The sequence below is a fragment of the Armigeres subalbatus genome, chromosome 3 (assembly GCF_024139115.2).
Source record: "Armigeres subalbatus isolate Guangzhou_Male chromosome 3, GZ_Asu_2, whole genome shotgun sequence".
In the NCBI taxonomy this organism is placed as follows: domain Eukaryota; kingdom Metazoa; phylum Arthropoda; class Insecta; order Diptera; family Culicidae; genus Armigeres; species Armigeres subalbatus.
The window spans coordinates 130,385,200-130,405,410 of NC_085141.1; the positions used below are offsets into that span (position 1 = coordinate 130,385,200).

At 41.4% G+C, this 20,211-nt stretch overlaps 1 protein-coding gene and 2 long non-coding RNA genes across 4 annotated transcripts in view; 1 reads left to right on the forward strand and 2 right to left on the reverse strand.

The window, feature by feature from the left end:
- LOC134223624 (galactokinase-like) overlaps nt 1–20,211 on the forward strand; it is a 180,920-nt gene that overhangs the window by 119,840 nt on the left and 40,869 nt on the right. The gene's annotated exons all lie outside the window — the stretch shown is intronic.
- Nucleotides 3,367–3,715, reverse strand: LOC134223625 (uncharacterized). The gene is made up of 3 exons (XR_009982641.1): nt 3,609–3,715; nt 3,481–3,550; nt 3,367–3,421 (listed from the first exon to the last, which is right to left on the reverse strand). It is a non-coding gene; the product is annotated as an uncharacterized LOC134223625 (long non-coding RNA).
- On the reverse strand, nt 15,238–15,586 carry LOC134223626 (uncharacterized). Its single transcript, XR_009982642.1, has 3 exons — nt 15,480–15,586; nt 15,352–15,421; nt 15,238–15,292 (listed from the first exon to the last, which is right to left on the reverse strand). It is a non-coding gene; the product is annotated as an uncharacterized LOC134223626 (long non-coding RNA).

Here is a 20,211-nt window from a genome sequence, read left to right on the forward strand (position 1 = left end):
CGCGGCGAATGATGTTAAAATCGGGAAAATGAAGGTTCACATCTGGAGTTAGCCATGTTTCACATAGTGCAAAAACATCACATTGTAATTTGTTAACTAAAATTTAAAATATCTAATTTAGAAAAATACTTCTACAGTTCCACTGTAGAACCGAAATCATTTGAGCCTTATCGACGAAGTTAGTCATCGAAGGATACGAATGACTCGAGGAGGGGCATTTTTGAAGCCAGTTGCTTCAGGAGAGGAGTCACTAAAGGAAGAACTGTTTTGACAATGTTCTTCACTGAGTCGGAAGCATCAAAGAAATTGAGAATGAGCTCTACGATGCCAGAAAGCGTGAACATTGGAGCGCTCGGAGGATGTTCCGTTCGTTCTCTATGCTCTCTTCCTGGCTGAAAATTCGAAAAACTTGGGACATCTGGGATTTTAGATGTACCCGGAAGCGGTGGAAACTCTCGTTCATCCTGATGTGAAACCACAAAAGTTGAACGTTTTTGAGTATTTCCACCCGCTTTGCAATTGGCCATGTTGGATTGAGGCTCATTTTGAGGCAGTTTTCTAGGCCTCTTCGAGGGTCGCTGGCTCTGTTTGCTACGTTTCCTCGTTGAGCCTTTGAGCCCCATTTCCAACTTCAGAGTCAGTACTACCTTGATCGTCCAAAGGAGATGGTGTCAGCAACAATCGGTAAAGTGGCCTTCCTCAGCATCTCAGCATAGCTTCGACGAGAACGCTGTTGAAGGGACCGCTTCTGATGAATTCGCCGCTGTATGTACGTCGGGCAGGCTTCGAGAGCATGCGGAGGGCCTTCGTTGCAATAAACACATTTCGGCGCCGTCTTGCACGCGCCATCCACATGCTTCTCTCCGCACGATGCACAGCGAGGTTTATTGCAGCAGTACTGAGCGGTGTGGCCCAGCTGCTTGCAATTAACACAATTCATCACCTTCGGTACATACAGCCGAACCGGTAGACGAAGTTTGCCAATCACTACATAATCAGGCAGTGCGGACCCGGAGAAGGTCACACAGAAAGAGTCTGAAGGCGAAAAAACTCGTTTCTCCCCCTCCTGCGACACTGAATGCATTTGTTTGCAGTCCAATATCTCAACAGGAGGCAGAGAAGCATTTTTGAAACCGCCGAAACCTTGTTTCAATTCATCGCATGTCATGCTCCCCTCCGTAACCACCGCGATTTCACACACTGCTGATGGGAGATAAACTTTATATTCAAGAGTGAAGAGCTCAAAGGTCGCAATCTCGTTGGCCTGTTTGCGATCAGAACAAGTGACGCGCAGCTTACTAGACCCAACCATGTCAATGGTCGTGACAGACGAAAAACGCTTTTCCAGATCTTTGCTGATCTGGCTAATATTCAATCGTTTGTCTTTGGGTCGAAAGAAAACAACATACGGCCCACTAGAGTCGGGAGGGTAGGCCTTGTGGCGGGGGTTCATGGGGAATGCAACTGTATTGTTGGTGTCCATTTTGCTTTCTCTCGGTACATCAGAATGCAACGAAATATCAGACAGGGAATACGATGTACCCCCGCCATCATCACCTTCGCGCATTGCGGACACGAAACGCGCCGCTGCAGCGAGGTACACACTATTTTAAAATTACACACTTATCACAGGGACAGAAAAAAAACAAAAAAAATTTTGATCACACAGGGAAGACAAGTGAAAAGGAATGAAAAAAAAAAACACACACACACCCTTTATATAACTATTCGAATAAAGTCAGGTTGAAAAGGGGAATCAACGAAGAAGAATATACTTAACTCTTAGGCTACTGTGCACACTGCAGCGCACACCGGGCCGACAATGGTGGACGCACCGGACAGACGGGCTCGATGGAAGCCAACCACTCTAGACGTGTGCGTTGGCTGCTCTCCTATCTCACACAGCAGCTGGATGGTATGGACCGCGGGGGACGATGGTGAGGCGGCGATTGTTGGTAGGATGATTTACAATGGTTATGGTAGTGTCTGATGTTGAACGGAGTTCACCACCACGAGAAACCGCCTGCGTGGGGTGAAGAAACTCGGGTGTCGATGGACGCCAGAAATCTCTCAGAATCACTCAAAACACTAGTTTTTCACAACTTAGCTGAAGGCTACTTAATGGTTCTCCAATAAAAACCTCTTCCACTGGTCTTCGGTAAAAACCTCTGAAAATTCAAGGAAAACCCGAAAAGTAATTGAGCGTACGCGGACTATCGACTGTCTCGCACGGTTGCTCGACGTGGAATGGTTTGGATGTTTCTGTATACATTTTTCCATAGAAACTTCCTACGAGTTTAGCACCGCCTAAACGTTGACCGATTTGGCTGAAATTTTGTCTAGAGCATCAGGGCATCAAATAGAACCGAATAAAAGGGCAGCCCATCAAAAAATTTGAAAAGGTGTTACCAACAAATTTCTATTATAAAATTGTTTCTCTTGTTTCAAACTTTTGGAATAGTGGAAAATTTTAGTATGAATGAGGAGTGTGTATGAAAATATATATTTGGAAGATTTTACGGAAAATAATTGGAAAATCCTATTTTATTGACTGCATGATGTATTATCAGACGTGTTACATAAGATTATTTCAGTTCAAAGCGCCAGTTTGGCAACGCGTTTTTCTTACAATTGAAGGCGACGAAGACAAACAAAATCAAACGATCGAAAGTTAAAAAAAAAAGATCTTTTGAACGCCTTTCAGTAGTTCCTTTTTGAATTTTTATTCACTCGAGCTTTCATTTAGTGCGTAGTGGGAAATTTAAGTGAAAAAGTGAAGTGAAAATTAGTGAAATACGATGATTTTGGTGACGATGCTGCGTGCCTTCTCCAGCAGTAAACCAACTGGATTTTCCTTCGTCGTACGGTAAAGGTAGGAAATTGTGCAAATAGACTCAGTCGCAAAGTTTAATTGAACTGTATTTCAAGTAAGAAACACCTGAATGTAATTCAAATCTCTTCAGATCGTAGTGTACACTTTTTTTTCTATCACGCCAGATGATTAGCTCATTAATTTAGTTTACGATTCGCGAATATTTAGGGATTTAGAATTTGATATGACGGATATTAGCGCCATGGACGAATTAGCGCATAACTCTACCGTATCGTGATCAAGCTGCCTGCCCAAAAAGGTCATAGTCAATTACAATCGCTTATAGTCGTTGTTTAGTTTTCCGTTGAACACAACTTGTTGCGAGCCAATAATGGCAGGAGTATAAATGCTAAAATTCATTTTCCCATACACTTTACAATATCAGTGTTTTGGTCATAACGTTAGAGTCGATCCGTTGTGGCTAATCCGGCTTTTTGTTTGCAATTTTTTTACTTACACGCGCATGTTATATACTTCATTCACGTTATATACTTTGTTGCACCGTGATTGAGACACCGTTTTGATAGCTTCTGATCGACAGCTCCAAAGCTGTAAATTAATTATTTTATTATTAATAAAACAGGATATAAATGGGTAATACATCATACTTTTTCAGTGTTCACCACGTATTATGCAACGAGCGATAAGCGGGGTTATAATTTGCAATATGTGTAACTACTATAAAAGGGAGTATAAGAGTACTAAATTAAACTAACAAAATCAAATCGTAACTCACCAAATCGATTACTAATAATAATAGAGGTATTTTAGTTCAACTGATTAATTTAACAGCTACTTTTAATTTTATATCAAATAAATCGAAACCACGTTCCTGATCGTTTCTATGATATATAAACTTTGTTTTCGTTTTCTGACAGTCCTATAGACATGTCACACAGACCGTCAGCATTGGGCGTCATTTCAACCTCATCGTTGTTTCCAGATAGTGTGGCAACATCCCCTTGCCCGTGAGATGATCCACATGCTGCACGATCGGTAGTCGAATCCGCTTGCTTTACGTCAGTCACATCCAGAAGGGCTAGTTTAACAGCTGGTCTGTTATATACGCCCCGTGCTGTTTGAACAGTTGCTCGACGAACTTGACCGTCAACTCCTTTGACGACTCCGATGATGCGTCCACGTTCCCAGAAATTCCGCTTGTTCTCATCGATCACTACCACGAGGTCCCCTGGCTGAAGTGGTTTCACTTTTTCGAACCATTTGGTTCGTCTAGTCAGCATAGGTAGATATTCTAGAATCCACCGACGCCAGAATCCATCGACCATTTCTTGCGCAATTGCCCAGCTGTAACGAAGTCCACCACGCACGTCTATTAGTGCTCCCATGGGGTGCTTGACCCCACTAGCCCCGTATAGAAGAAAATGATTAAGAGTCAGCGATTCATGACTATCCATTTCTACTGGAATATAGGTAAGTGGACGAGAATTCACCACACTCTCAGCTTCCAAAAGAACGGTTTCTAGAACTTCATCACTCACATATCTGGGATGATCAGAAATCGCTTTCATCGCCGTCTTTACCGCTCGAACCATACGTTCCCAGGGGCCTCCCATATGGGGAGCTGCTGGAACGTTGTAGTGCCACGTAGTATAAGCATTGGTGAACGTTGTGGCACATTGTTCACTTATACTTAGTAATTTCTTCTTCTCTTCGTTAAGTCGGCGGCCAGCACCTTGGAAATTTGTGCCGTTGTCCGTATATATTTCTTTCGGTGCTCCTCTTCTTGCTACGAACCGTCTGATGGCCATGATACATGACTGCGTTGATAGGCTGTGGGTCAGTTCTAAATGCACAGCTCTCACTGTGAGACATGTGAAAAGAGCTACCCATCTCTTGGTCACAGCTCGTCCCACCTTGACCTCCAACGGCCCGAAGTAATCCACTCCTACGAATGTGAAAGCCCGAATAAAGGGCGTCAGGCGAATTTTGGGCAATGGTGACATTATCGGCGGTTTGGGAATAGCCCTGTTAATTTTACACAACTGGCAGTTCCTGGCCACTGATTGAATCAGAGAGCGTAGTCTAGGTATGTAATACAGCTGTCTAATCTGATTACAGACCGTTTCATTGTTTGCATGTAGGAAGCGGCGATGATATCCGTCGACTAGTAGAAATGTTACACGATGTTTGTTGGGTAGAATTATGGGATATTTGGTTTCATATGTTGCATAGGGTGCTGCTTCGATCCGGCTTTGTAATCGTATAACCCCTTGATCGTCCAAGAAGGGAGTCAGACGGTATAATGAACTGCGCTTTGGAATGATTTGTGATTCGTCTCCTCGTTGCAAAATATGTATTTCATCGAAAAATTCCTGAGCTTGAACCTGCTTCCAGATGGAATTTTCAGCTTTCTGTATATCCTCACTTTTTAGAATCGTTGTCCGTTGTATTCGAGGTATTCTTGCACACCAAATGTTGACCGCCTGATGGACATAGGCTACTGTTCGAATCATACGATTCCAATTGGAGAAACGAGAAGCGTCGAACAATTCCACTATTTTCGTACAGTTATGGTGTTGAAAGCTTGCACGAAGTTCTTCACTCGTTGAAGTCTGCTGTTTATTCTGGGACGGCCAATTTTCTTCCGATCTCCACAAAAATGACGGTCCTTGAAACCATCTGCCATCAGGGTCGAAGCTCGGACCGGATCCCCATTTCGTTGCTTCATCCGCTACATTTAACTTCGATGGAACGTAATGCCAGTCGTCAATTCCTGTAGTAGAAAGTATTTCTCCTACCCGAAATGCTACGTACTGATGATATCGTCTGCTGTCCGAACGAAGCCAGGCGAGAACGGTCGTAGAGTCTGTCCAATAATAGTACTTTTCGACAGGCAATGTTAGAGCTGATGAAATGTGTTGAGATAGGCGTGCTCCGATCAAAGCTGCTTGCAGTTCTAGTCGCGGGATTGACAACGGCTTCAGGGGTGCTACCTTCGTTTTTGAGGCAACTAACGCGCATCGTCCTTCTTTTCCCACTGGTAGTCGTAGATACCCCACGCATGCGTAAGCAGCTTCACTGGCATCCACTAGTATGTGTAGCTGCAACCCTTGTATTAAATCTGATCGCATTCCCCTAAACAAATACCTTGGTACCTTCACTTCCTTTAGAAGACTTAGTAGTTCGACCCATCGATGCCATTTGTCCAGTAAAATCTCCGCTATCGGCTCATCCCAGTTAGTGCCAGATCTCCAAATCTCCTGCATTAGGATTTTCCCATGGATGATGTAGTGGGAGATCATACCGAGCGGATCGAAAAGTTTCATGACTGTTTGTAGCACCTGCCTTTTGGTAGGCGTGTCGCCACCTGGTTGGATTGCTTGGGGGATCAGAGTCGCTGTATCGAACATGAACAGGTCCGAAGAGGGTATCCATAACAATCCAAGCACTCGCTCGGAGTTAGTAAGCTTATCTGAATGGAGTAGTTTGCTGTTTGAAGAGTCCGATACGCCGAGAGCCAATAGTACGGCTACTGAGTTTGAGCGGAACTTATTGATCTCAAATCCTGCTGCTGCATGTATTTTCTTTACGTTTTTAACCAGCTCTACAGCTTCTTCTTCTGTATCAGTGCAGTCGAGGAAGTCATCGACATAATGATTGTCTGTTATCGCTTTGGCGGCACGTGGGTAAATCTCTGAATATTCACTGGCATTTTTATTTTTAATAAACTGCGCCGAGCAGGGAGAGCAAGTAGCGCCAAAGGTCGACACATCCATTACGTACTTCTGTATAGGTTCGTTCGGGTTATTTCGCCATAGAAAACGCTGCGACTGCTTGTCTTGCTCTCGTATCCTGATCTGATGAAACATTTCGGATATGTCTCCGCAGATTGCAATCGATTTCTCCCGGAATCGGAGAAGGACCTCCGGCAGTGCGGTCAATAAATCCGGACCCTTCAGTAGGAAATCATTGAAACTAACTCCACCAACTCTTGCAGCAGCGTCCCAGATCAAGCGCAATTTTCCCGGCTTCTTCTCATTGCTGACTACACCTAGGGGTAGATACCACACACGTTGGGGATTCGCTTGCATTTCGTCTTTTTCCGATATCTTGTGCGCGTACTGCTTCATCTCGTACGTTTTTATCTGCTTCTTCACCTTTTCACACAAATCGGGGTTCCGTTCCAATCGTTTCTCTAGTGAGAACAATCTTTTGGTCGCCATCGGCAGGCTATCAGGAAACGATGGTAGATCGGCTCGCCACAATAAACCCGTTTCGAAGCGGTTTCCTTTCCGCATGGTAGTTTCTTCTAGTATCTCTAGCGCACGCTTGTCGTCTTCAGCTTGTGGTTTTCTTGTAACTGCACCCTCATCTACTTCGAAAAAGCGCTTCATCAAGTCATGAAGTGACTGGTTTGTTTGCACAGTAGTCCGATGGAAATTTAGCTGCTGCATATTAGAATATCAAACACGATTTTCTGTTGGTTCTCAGAGTATATTGTTCATTAGTTTCCATCGTCATATTACATTAACAAGTTATTCTACATTATTGATATATAAACATAATTCATTATTCAACTAGTATATTCCAGTGACTCTGGCAACACTTCTACCAATTCTGGTTTGTTTTGATTACTCATAAACATTTGTAGTGCAATCCAATATTGCTAGTGATGTTGCATGCAAGTCCAGGGTGGGGATAATATTCTGACGTTTATTTGACAAGACGTCATTCAGTCTGTTATCCAAATTGTTTGTTGTGATCGCATGTTCCGCGACGATCGCGATCACCTCGCGAAAAGTTTTTTAATTAATCCGCCGGTATTTTCGCGTATTTTAACACTTCCCGCAATTTGGATGTTGAGACGTCCCAATAATCTTCGATGTGCGTCTCTCGGGAGGCCCTTGGTGAATGCATCAGCCGGTTGATCCTCGGAACGGATGAATTTTAGTTGTAATCTTCCTTCCTTGATGTGATCCCGTATAAACATGTATTTGATGTCCAGATGTTTCATTCGTTGGTGTGATCGAGGTTCCTCCGCGATACTAATACATGGAACATTATCTTCCATAATAATGAATGGAATGCTACCCACATCCAATTCTTTGAGGAATTTCACAAGCCATATTCCTTCAGTTACAGCTGTGCAAAGTGCAATAAGTTCTGCTTCGGATGTTGACAAACTGACCGTTTGTTGTCGTTTCGTTGACCATGAAACTAAGCTTCCAAAAATTTCGAAAGCATATCCTGAAACCGATTTTCTATCATCAGGATCATTAGCGAAATCTGCATCCGCATATCCCTTGACAATGTGTGTGTAAGGTCTCTTCTCATATTTTATCATTGTATCCGTAGTCCCTTTCAGGTATCTAAGAATACGTTTCAAACCAACCCAATGAGCATCAGTCGCACAACTCTGATATTTACTTAGCGTATTGACTGCCGCGCTAATGTCAGGTCGAGACGTTAGTGTTAAATATTGCAAACACCCAAGCAGTTCCTTGTAGGGATGAGCAGTTTCTTGCTGATTTGTTTTAGACCATTTTACATTTGAATCGAGCGGTGTCCCCACAGGTTTACAATCAATCATACCGAAACGTTTCAAAATCTTCTCAACGTATCTTGATTGTGATATTTCTATCGTTTGGTTGTCAAAATCTCTTTTAATTTCCATTCCGAGAAAATATTTGACCTCATCAAGGTCCTTCATTTGGAATAGCCTTCCAAGTTCTTCTTTTATCCAATCCAAATTTTCCTGATCGTTGGCTAATATCAGTATGTCATCCACATACAAAAGCAAAATTATTCCTTTTGCTTTGGATCTATATACACAACAATCACTTTTAAGGAGAAAATTCCAATTCTTTGACTGCATCGTCAAACTTCTTATTCCAATTTCTGCTTGCTTGTTTCAATCCATACAAGCTTTTATGCAAACGAACAGTCTTCGCTTTACCATTTTCGTCTGCTGGAAGTTTCATAAAAATATCTTCATCTAGATCACCGTACAAAATGCCGTTTTTACATCCATTTGGTGAACAAGCATTTTGTATTCATTTGCAAGAGCTAATAATAATCGGACGCTGTCCATTTTTGCTACTGGTGCAAATGTTTCACTGTAGTCAAACCCTGGGCGTTGTGAACATCCCTTTGCTACAAGTCTTGCTTTGTATCTCCCATCTTCTTTCCTTGTGAAGACCCATTTTGATTGTATTGGCTTGATGTTGTTTTTGTAGTTGACCACTTCCCATGTTTTATTATCGTCTAGTGATTTCATTTCATCGTCGATTGCCTCCCGCCAGTGCTCCCAGTCTTCCAGTAGTTTTAATTCAGTGATTGATTGCGGAATGCAACCATCAATAACTGGCGCTATTTTTGCAGAGAAATTATGAAACGTAGTCTGTTTTCTGTTTCTCGTGCTTCGACGTAGTTCTAGCTGTTTCTCTGTGGGTTGTTCGTAATTATCTGACTCCGATGTATCATTTGCTTGTTCATGATTATCGTTTTCGACGATTTCTGATTCCGATTCTTCGAATATGTCATCATTTTCCACGGAAATCGTTTCTTCAGAATCTTCCCGATCCTCTGATGCAATTTCTTCTGGAATTTTGGTTTCCTCGTTGCCATATTTCTCATCGGTATTCTCTTCACAAGTTTCTCTTGTAATTATTTGAGAGAAAACCAAATCATTTGAACCTGCAGACTCACCGATATATGGTGTTTTCGATTCATCAAATACTACATTCCTGGCAATTTCAATTTTCTTCAAAGCGCCATTCCATAGCCTATAGCCATTATTCGCGTAGCCCACGAATATCAATCTTTTAGATTTGGAATTTAATTTTGTTCTCTTTTCTTTTGGAATGAGTTTGTATGCTGTACATCCAAAAACTCTAAGATTTTTAAGTTTGGGAGTTTTCCAAACCATTTTCATATGGCGTCTTATTTTCTTGTAATGCTACCGTAGGGGACCTGTTTGTAAGGTATGTCGCTACATAAACAGCCTCTCCCCACATTTTCTTAGATAACCCACTATCATGAAGCATTGCGCGTACTTTTTCCATCAATGTTCTATTGAAACGCTCGCTTACTCCATTTTGCTGAGGAGTATACGGTACCGTATATATCATCTGTATTCCTTTACTTTTACAGTAATTCTGGAACTCTCTATTTTGATATTCCCCACCGTTATCTGTACGAAATTTAGACAGTTTCTGACCGAAATGTGCTGTACTAAATTCGTAATATTCCTTAAATTTTTCGAAGACTTCATTCTTTGATTTCAGAAGATAAACCACGGCGAAGTGCGTAAAGTCATCGATAAATGTTACCAAATAACGATAACCATCATGAGTTGCTACCTCCATAGATCCACAAACATCGGAATGAACTAGTTCCAATGGTCTAGTAGACCTTGGCAACTGCAAACTATTAAACTTGTTGCTAACTTGCTTCCCCGCAAGGCAACTTTCGCAAACATCTGGCAAACTGCCAACACTTTCTTCACCACAGTCGATACCTTCAACCATGCCATTTCTTACTAATTTCAGCATATTACTTTTGCCTAAATGTCCCAATCGTTTATGCCATGTTTCGACATTTATCTGGTCCTTTCCTACTAATGCTGAGGTTACATTGCCCTCCAACTCCAATTGCAAATAATAAAGACCATTCTCCATTATCCCATGGGCGATAACCTCCCCACCATCATGGATTACGACATCCTCATACATAAAAGTAACTTTCTTTCCCATAGAATTCACCCTTCTAACTGAAAGGAGATTCACATCTAGCTCCGGAATAAAAAGCACATTATAGAATTCGAGTTTCTTTATTTTGTTTTCTCCGACAACACTGCTCACTCGTACCTTACCTCTCTTCGTACCCCGAAGAGTTGTTCCTGATTTAGCAGTTGCAATGACGACTGGCTTCTCCAATTCTTCCACATCTTCCAGCATTCGCTCGTCATTCACCATGTGGTCGCTCGCTCCTGAATCGACCACAAATCTCACTTTCCGTGATGTTTCACCGTTGCCGCTGGTTTGAGTCATCAGTGCATGATGGCGACTCTGGTTCTTTCCCTGCCATCGGGGATGTTGACATGCTTGTTGACCATTCCATTGTCCTTTCTTCTTCTTCAACGGGCATTTGTTTTGTAATGGCCAGTTTCTCCACAGCCAAAGCAAACGTTCACGTGCTTTTTGTTCGACTTCAGTGCGACGTCATCGAACCCTCTGATCCGCCTTCCACCCATTGTTTCACCATCGATCATTTCTGCATCCAAATACATGCGTTTTATCTCACCTAGCGGTTTACGACACAACTCATCGTTTGGTAGCACAGTCAATGCACCCTCCACATGCTTAAATCGGTTTGGCATCGCAATAATTAGAGCATGGATCTTCTCCGCTGGCGTTAGTCCAGCTCGCATTCTTTCCAGCTCTCGAATGATCAGATCGTATTCATCAAACAAACGCTGAAGGCTATCAAAACGTTTATGTTTGAGATTGAATAGACGATCTCGCATCGTGATCATTGCTCCAGTTCCAACTTTCTGGTATGTGCTGACCAACACATCCATCACTTGCTTCGCATAATCTAGGCCAATCAATTGATTTAAAACCTGATTATTCACCATCAGCACTATTTCGTCTAAAGCGTCCATATCTTCTTCCATCCGTTTCTTCATTTTTTCTTTCCTCGCTGCTTCTTCTTCGGGTTTCGCTCCCGGCACCGGTGGGCATATTCTTCTTCCACGGGAGTCCTCAACAGCGTATGCACCAGACGCATCTTATTGAGATGGTGCTCAATCCGCCATTTCCAAGCAGGGAAACTCGCTTCGTTCCCGTCGAATACACACGAACGGTCTCCACGATAGAGCGCCGCAACGGACGACGGCCCTCGCTCAAGAGGAATGCGTTCCGTCTTGTTGTTTACTACTGGTTGACCACCAGCTAGTTCCCCATCGGTAACCCCGAGGGCAGTATCTTCCTTCTTTCCAGGCATCTTCTTCAACTAATCGCTTTAGAATAACTTCACTTGACTCGACTTTCTACCAGTTAACCACTGGGCCCATAACCTATTAGAATATCAAACACGATTTTCTGTTGGTTCTCAGAGTATATTGTTCATTAGTTTCCATCGTCATATTACATTAACAAGTTATTCTACATTATTGATATATAAACATAATTCATTATTCAACTAGTATATTCCAGTGACTCTGGCAACACTTCTACCAATTCTGGTTTGTTTTGATTACTCATAAACATTTGTAGTGCAATCCAATATTGCTAGTGATGTTGCATGCAAGTCCAGGGTGGGGATAATATTCTGACGTTTATTTGACAAGACGTCATTCAGTCTGTTATCCAAATTGTTTGTTGTGATCGCATGTTCCGCGACGATCGCGATCACCTCGCGAAAAGTTTTTTAATTAATCCGCCGGTATTTTCGCGTATTTTAACACTGCATACTGGCGTCCCTTCCGCTCTGCTTTCCATACATGCACCAGCCCAACCTGGTTTTAACTGCTACTGGACCGGTCCCGCCTCCTTCACGCAATTTCAGCGTCGTTAGTAGTCGTACATGTTCCAGTCCGATAATCATCTGTGGTGTTACTTCAGAATAATCTTCTAGGGGAAGCCCCTTCAGATAGGGGAATCGTTTGATCAATTCATCGTAGTTAAAGGATTGTCTGGGAAGTTGAAGCTCGCTGACTGTCTGCACGTTTCCGATAACATATTTTTGCCTCAGTTGACTGCCACAGATGGTTACTTCCACACATCTCGAATTTTTTTCTTCCCTCGTTATGTTACCAGTCCACGAGAGCGTCAATGATGATAGCGGTCCTTCTACTCCCAATTGGTTCGCGACACTAGCCTCCAGAAGTGTTGAACTTGAACCTTCGTCCATGAAGGCAAACATGTTCACCTTCTTCCCGTTTCCAAATATAGTTACTGGGAGGTAACGAAAAATAGCGTACGACTTGTTGAAGTGGTGATTTTGGTGTTCTACACGTTTGGTTCTGCTATCCATCGCAGTTTCTAGCGTAATACGATCAGTATGCAAAAGTTGATGGTGACGTACACGACATCCTTCCTTACCACATTCTTTATTTGAGCGGCACGGCCACTTTCGATGAGGTATCAGGCAGGTACGACATAGGTTTTTTTGCCGGATGGCTTTCCAGCGTCCGTCAAGATCTAATTCCTTGAATTTTGAACAGTTTGATATTTGATGGTTTGAGTTCTCGCAGTAAGTACAGCTTTTTACACTGGAGTTGATGTTGTCCTTCGTGTTTGTGGTACTCGAAAGTGTTATTTTCGGCGCTTCTAGTGTATGAACAAACAGCTTTTCGTTATGCCTCTCTGTTCGCTTTGTTGAACTGTTACTTGAGTCTATATTGAAAGAAAGATCCGAGGCCAGGTTGACTAAGCCCGACATGAATGCATTAAAGGTTGCCAGGTTGACATCTACTGTTGCACTCTTGTAGTAGCCCCACTGCATTTTAAGACTCGTCGGTAACTTCCCAACTAATTCCTGAAGCAGCATGGGGTTCGTTAGATGAAATTGTTGATCGGAGATCACCATATGATCGACTAGGTTTTGTACGGCTAAACCAAAGGTTACGATAGAATGGAGATTATCGTGTTTTGGCGAAGGTGTGTTGCGCACCTTGTTCAGTAGCGAGCTGATGAGCATTTCGGGTCTTCCATATAACTTGCGAAGGGTTTCCAATACGAATGGGACCGACGCAGGCAGGAGCAATCGACTTTTGACCGCATCTAGTGCACTACCTCGCAAGCAACGTTGTAACCTTGCCAGGTTTTCTGCATCGTTGTATCCACATATATCGGTCGTGTTTCTGAACGAGCTATAAAAGATAGGCCAATCCTCCGGGTCTCCGGAGAACGATGGTAAGTCCCTGGGCATGACTTGTCGTGCAGCTAATTGTGACGCATTTGGCCCGGCATGTATCATAGGCAGTTGATATCTTGAAGAGTAGTGCTGATTGTTGGTGGGCTGTTGAGCGTTGCTGTCTCTAGATATCAGTGGAATTCCAGGAGGTCTTAAACCGTAGTTCGCTGTGGAAGCATATTGATGTTGGACATGGCTAGCTCGGTTTGTAGTACCGTACGGGTCAGAGGCCATAGTGGAACATGGAGCTAATGACGGTTCTGAAAGGTTCAGCGGCACATTTGGTGGCCCTGTCGATGTAAACCCGTTGTTCCATACTGACATTGGGCGAGATGCGTTAGACTGACTTTGAACAGACACCATCGGCTGGTGGCTAAATTGGCAGCTACTGGTCTGTAGTCTTTCAGCGTTAGATGCTGACCTATTGCCAGATGTGGATGCTAACATTGTTTTCGCTCTAAGGACATTATCTGTTGCTGTCATGGTGCCTAAAGGAACCTGCGAGTACTTGGCATGAGGCTCCGATTCCATGCATCCGTAACTATGCTTGGGATTTCCTTTTGTATTTACGTTTTTGTCCTCGGCGGGGCGCGCCGCTGGTTGCTGAACATTTGTAAGCCAAGATACAGACGTGGAAGCGATGGTAGTTGGTGAGATTAAATCTGTTATTGAGGTCAACCGTGTTTGGAGTGGGGTCGACGTTTCCTGTGGTTGCTTACCAGATGAAGTTTGTTCCAAACTCTTCAAAACCGACTCAGTTTTAGAAGTAGGAACCGATGAATCCTTCTCCCGCGGCAATACTTTAGGAAATTCTACTGCCGATGCTCCCTTTTCCCATATTTTTTCTGCTGGTCTACTAGTTTTCTGCGTATCCTGCCCGTCCTCCAACCATCTTTCCAGCCTATTCCGCTTGGACCGAGCACTTATCACACTTTTCTTACTTCCACCATCTTCTTCTTCTCCCAACTGCATTAGCAAATCGAATTTCGCTTTGAGATATTTTTCCTCCTCTTCCAGCTTCTGCATCTTTACCTTCTTGGTCTCTTCCAAAAGATTCAGACACATCTGTATTCTCTGAGAATTCTTGCTGGAACTCGATGTGTTCACTGAAACGACAGACCTCGCCGTATGCTCTTCCTTCTGCTTAGGCCGCTCCTTTGGAATCGCTCCTTTATTCTGAACAGCTGTTGTACCAGATGCACCTTCTTCTTGTGCTGGATCCTCTTCTCTAATATGGTTCAATGAGTTTGTTCGGGCTTCTTCTGTGCAGCGAACGCACACCCATGATCTGTTCGCTTCGCTTATAGAGTCGGTCACGCCGGCACATCCATAGTGCTCCCAGCCATCACAACAGTCGCAACAAACCATGTTATCCATCGAATCTCTTCTCGAGCACTTTTGGCAGGAATGTCCTTCATTCGCGCTCATTCTGCTTTGTTTTGTTTCTCAGGCAATACTGCTGCCATGAAAAACTTTGGAGAAATTGTTGCACCGTGATTGAGACACCGTTTTGATAGCTTCTGATCGACAGCTCCAAAGCTGTAAATTAATTATTTTATTATTAATAAAACAGGATATAAATGGGTAATACATCATACTTTTTCAGTGTTCACCACGTATTATGCAACGAGCGATAAGCGGGGTTATAATTTGCAATATGTGTAACTACTATAAAAGGGAGTATAAGAGTACTAAATTAAACTAACAAAATCAAATCGCAACTCACCAAATCGATTACTAATAATAATAGAGGTATTTTAGTTCAACTGATTAATTTAACAGCTACTTTTAATTTTATATCAAATAAATCGAAACCACGTTCCTGATCGTTTCTATGATATATAAACTTTGTTTTCGTTTTCTGACAGTCCTATAGACATGTCACACAGACCGTCAGCATTGGGCGTCATTTCAACCTCATCGTTGTTTCCAGATAGTGTGGCAACATACTTCATATACTTTTCACGGTTAATACCAATCACCTGCCTGAAAAACGACGTAAAAACGATAGATGTACGTTAATTTGGCAAACAATTAAGGGCTCACCCTTTTATGATTTCAAACAATGTTAAGGAAAATCACAATCTTCATTGTGGAAAATCCAGGTGAGATGCCACACCTTTTTAAAAATCGACATTCCTCCAAAACAAATGAAACCCTTCTTATTGTTTTTGATAGTTTAGGGATCCTACACTACATTGTGTAGAAATCATTTGCAAAACAAATAAAATTTGGCGTTGAATGTACATCTTCAAAAAAGCATAATCATTTATATTTGTATTTCAACCCAAAATCAAACAAATTTCTTCGCGTAAACAATTTCTCATATCTGCTGAATTACAATACACAATCGGGGATAATAGTCAAGTCATAAATTGGCTCTTACTTTGCAGTTTTTCTTCCACAATCAACTACATAAATCAAAAATGCACATATTGCGTTCTTCTATATCCGCGTATCATCCTGGTGTTTTGCTACATCTATACCTATTGCCAGGGAATAGATGCCACATCACTATAATTTTTACTCAAAAAATAAATTGCTCCAAATATAACCTATAAAGTTTATAGAGGATTCAAATAATAAAAACATGTGAATTTGTAAGAATATTCCCAAAACCGTACCAAAAAAATCGTTAGAAATTTTACGGCCTCCGCGGCATAAATAAAAGCGTACATGTACAACCATAATATTATATTTTTGGTAGATAAGAATCAGCAGTTACTATTTACGTTTTTGTTTTCGATACAAAATACACCTTCTCACATACTATTGCGCCTATAAATCAAGTCTGTTTTACCAGATCTTTGAAGTGTGGCATCTATACCGACGCGGCATTTCACCCGGATTTACCCTACTTCAAGAAAATTCATTTAAATCATCAATAAAAATTGGAATGCTAAAAATAACTTCTCAGGCAAAAGATATTCATATTTTATTCTTAAAGAATTTCATGGTCAAATATACTGAAACTACATTTGTTTATGTTATGCAATGCTTCGTCGATACAGCTTTTGGAATCTAAAAAGAAATTTGACGATAATCTGTAACAAGCAATTACAAAACTTCTTAAATGATTACAAAACCATTGTACGTCATACAAAACTCCAATTTATTAAACAAAAAATCATAACGTTTAACCACAACCTTCCCATTACAAACCTTCACAGTCGCATAAGAACTGTAATAATTGTATTGCAATTATTTCAATTTAAAATTAACCAAAGCAAAGATTCTTTCCAGAGACCCATGAATCATTTCAAAATCTAAAAAAAAAATAAGTATTCCAAAGGACGTACAACAACAAGAAGCTGGTCGAAATACCAAACGATGAGTCAATTTTAAAATAATCAAAATCTTTAAAAATTTACGATTGTTTTTATTTGAATATCCAAAACTTTTGAAATTTAATATGTACAAATGATCATCTGGATATATTTTGGAATATTGATATGTAATCAATGAACAGTCCTTAAATTCCATTTCATTATCAACCTCAAATGAAATTTCAATATTTCGATTAATTTCATGTTACAAAGTATAGATATGTTTATTAGGGTGGCTAAAAAACACTTTTGCATATTTTTTGATGGGCCTCTTATTAGGTTCTATTTGATGCCCCGATGCTCTGGACAAAATTTCAGCCAAATCGGTCAACGTTTGGACGGTGCTAAACTTGTTGGAAGTTTATATGGAAAAATGTATGCAAAAACATCCAAGACCAGTGATTTGCAGTTGGACGGCACAATTTACGATCAAGAACAATAAGACACAATCAGTTCTTGTAGAATTAAATACAGAATGTTATGCTGAAAACCGCGAGAAGATTAGAGTTTATTAGGCAAAGATATTAGCATTTTACTGGCCCATGTAAAAAATTGAAAAAAAGTTTTTCCCATACTATTTTGAGCCACCCTAAATTGTATATGGATGAAGCATTTTGTTATACGAAATGAAAAGCATAAATGTTTGATTTGGGAGTGCTCACTATTGGTGTCCTCAAACACTAGGAAGTGTATTTTAGATTAAAAAAAATAATATAATAATATAATAATCGGAACCGCCAACAGTTCAATTGATACGGTATAGAGTCCGACAGTTTTTGGAAAAGCTTATAAAATTAGGGGGAAGGGTCGTTTGCCCGAAACCCATTCGGCCGAAAGCCATTTGGCCGAATGCCACTAGGCCGAAAGTTGTTTGGCCGAATATACAATTTGACCGAACAGACCATTTGGCCCAACAGACCATTAGGCCGAAAGTCATTTGCCCGAATGGGTCGTTTGGCCGAAAGGGTCATTGGGCCGAAAAGTTCATTATGCTGAAAAAGACATTTGGCCGAAAAGGTCATTTGGCCGAAAAGGTCATTTGGCCGAAAGGGTCGTTTGGCCGTAGGGTCGTCTGGCCGAAAGGGCCATTTGGCAGAAAGGGCCATTTGGCCTAAAGGGTCATTTGGCCGAAAATACCGATGAAATGGTCATTTGACCGAAAGAGTCATTAGGTCGAAGGGGTAATTTGGCCGAAAAGGACGTCTTGCCGCATAAGACATTTGGCCGAACAGGACATTTGAAAAAAGAGAGATTAGGTGTAAGAAGAGAGATGTTTCTATTCTCATTCCTCGTTCTCACTTCTCACTGTAAAAAACTCGAAGGTGCAGCCCAATCGGGTTGTACGCAAAAGTGACGTAGAACTATGTAGCTGTAGGGGAAGTGTACCGGTTTTGGTCACCTTAGTGCCTAATTTGGCCAACCCTGGAAAATGCATATTTTCCAAACAATATCGAACAGTTTGAACAGTGAAGAAGCATGAGGGATATATCTCCTGTTAGAGCTAATAAAACCCTCGAAAATTGCTTTATTTTTTGAGTTCTGTGAGAAACTGGCCAAATTAGGAACATGGCCAAAACTGGTACAGTTCCCCTATGTAATGTACAGGTTTTCAGCAAGCAAGCGTTTTTGAAGCTCAGGGTGAATCTGTTTTTGTTGTTTATCCTGTGATCCTGAGATTGAGTGAGCATTACGAATCCTGGTGATGTATTTAATTTTTTGACCAACATTTGAAAAGGATGATAAAATTAAAATTTTCAAATAATCGAGGATGAACAACACTCTCAAGCGATCATATATCCAAATTATCAATTGATGAAAACTCGCTAGAGAGTAAGAATCGATTGTGTCTCGATTCGAAGCATTGGTAAATGCTTATTTTTGACCTTATTTTTCTATATAACACCAAAATACAATGCCAAACATCCGATTGAACTTCATTGTTGACATTAAATTGGTATTAGTTAGGTTTACATTTAAATGATAATTTTGTGTTTATTATCAATCGATTCGAAATTTGAAAAGTTATCGCAGATGACAATCAGCCTACTTTTCACACCTAATTCCAATAATTATCGTATGAGAATGATTCAGCACAACCCTGGCTGAAAGTGTAGCGCTGCAACCATCACCGACGGAAACTGGAACAGAGACTAAGCACTCGTCACTAAGTCAGTCTAAAACCCCGGTGGCTCATTACAGAAAAGCCCATCGTGAAAGTTGGGCTGTCAACGGCGTTTGGTGGTCATTCTATGGCGAAAATCAGAATAGACCCGACAAAGACATTTTTTTGATAATAATAATTATTCCTTCACGTGAGTTGCGTCGGACTTTGCGTTCACTCCGACAGACACCTAGGAATCAGCAAAAACGAGCCGAAGAAGTTCAAAATTTCGAGAGAAAACGCGCGTGTATGTTAGTAAAAACGAATTGCACCACCTAAAAGCCTGTAAGTTGCATTAATTTGGCCAGGTCTTTGGTTGGCTTTGCGAACAAAGACGCAGAGTCCAGAGATGGCAAGATCGATTCTCGATCCGATCTAGAATGTTTTGGGGTGGGAAACATTCTCGACACCCTGAGCATAGCCCAGCAAACACAAGATCGTATATCATAGCGAATAAGTGTATAAAGTGGAGGCCATATAGGTACATTTTGCATGCAGTCAAATGGAGGCATGCGCCTATATCGCCTCCACCATGTATACTTATTCGCTAACATATGCGATTTTGTGTTGGCTGGGAGTGTATCCATAGTATTGAATACATACTAATGCAATGGCGGGCATAAAAAGCTTTCCATTATTAACTAAAGAAATGCTAATTACTAAGTTGAAAAGCAGGCCAAGCTCCTGTTGGAATGTAGTGTTATGGAAGAAGAAGCTTGCTATGCACTTACGAGATCGACTGATTCACCGAAACCAAAGTAAAGAATCATACATAAATATTGTAGCACACTGGATTCGGTTTTCACGTGGAGGATATGGGCCGCGTAAATTAAAACAACGTAAAAAACTGCGTAAATCCCAAAATAGGTCTGAATAAACCGCGTGAATCTCAAAATTCGAGTGAAAAAAATAGCATAAAAAGCGATTCGTGTAAAAAAAAACCGCGTAAAAAACGACTTCAGTGTACATTA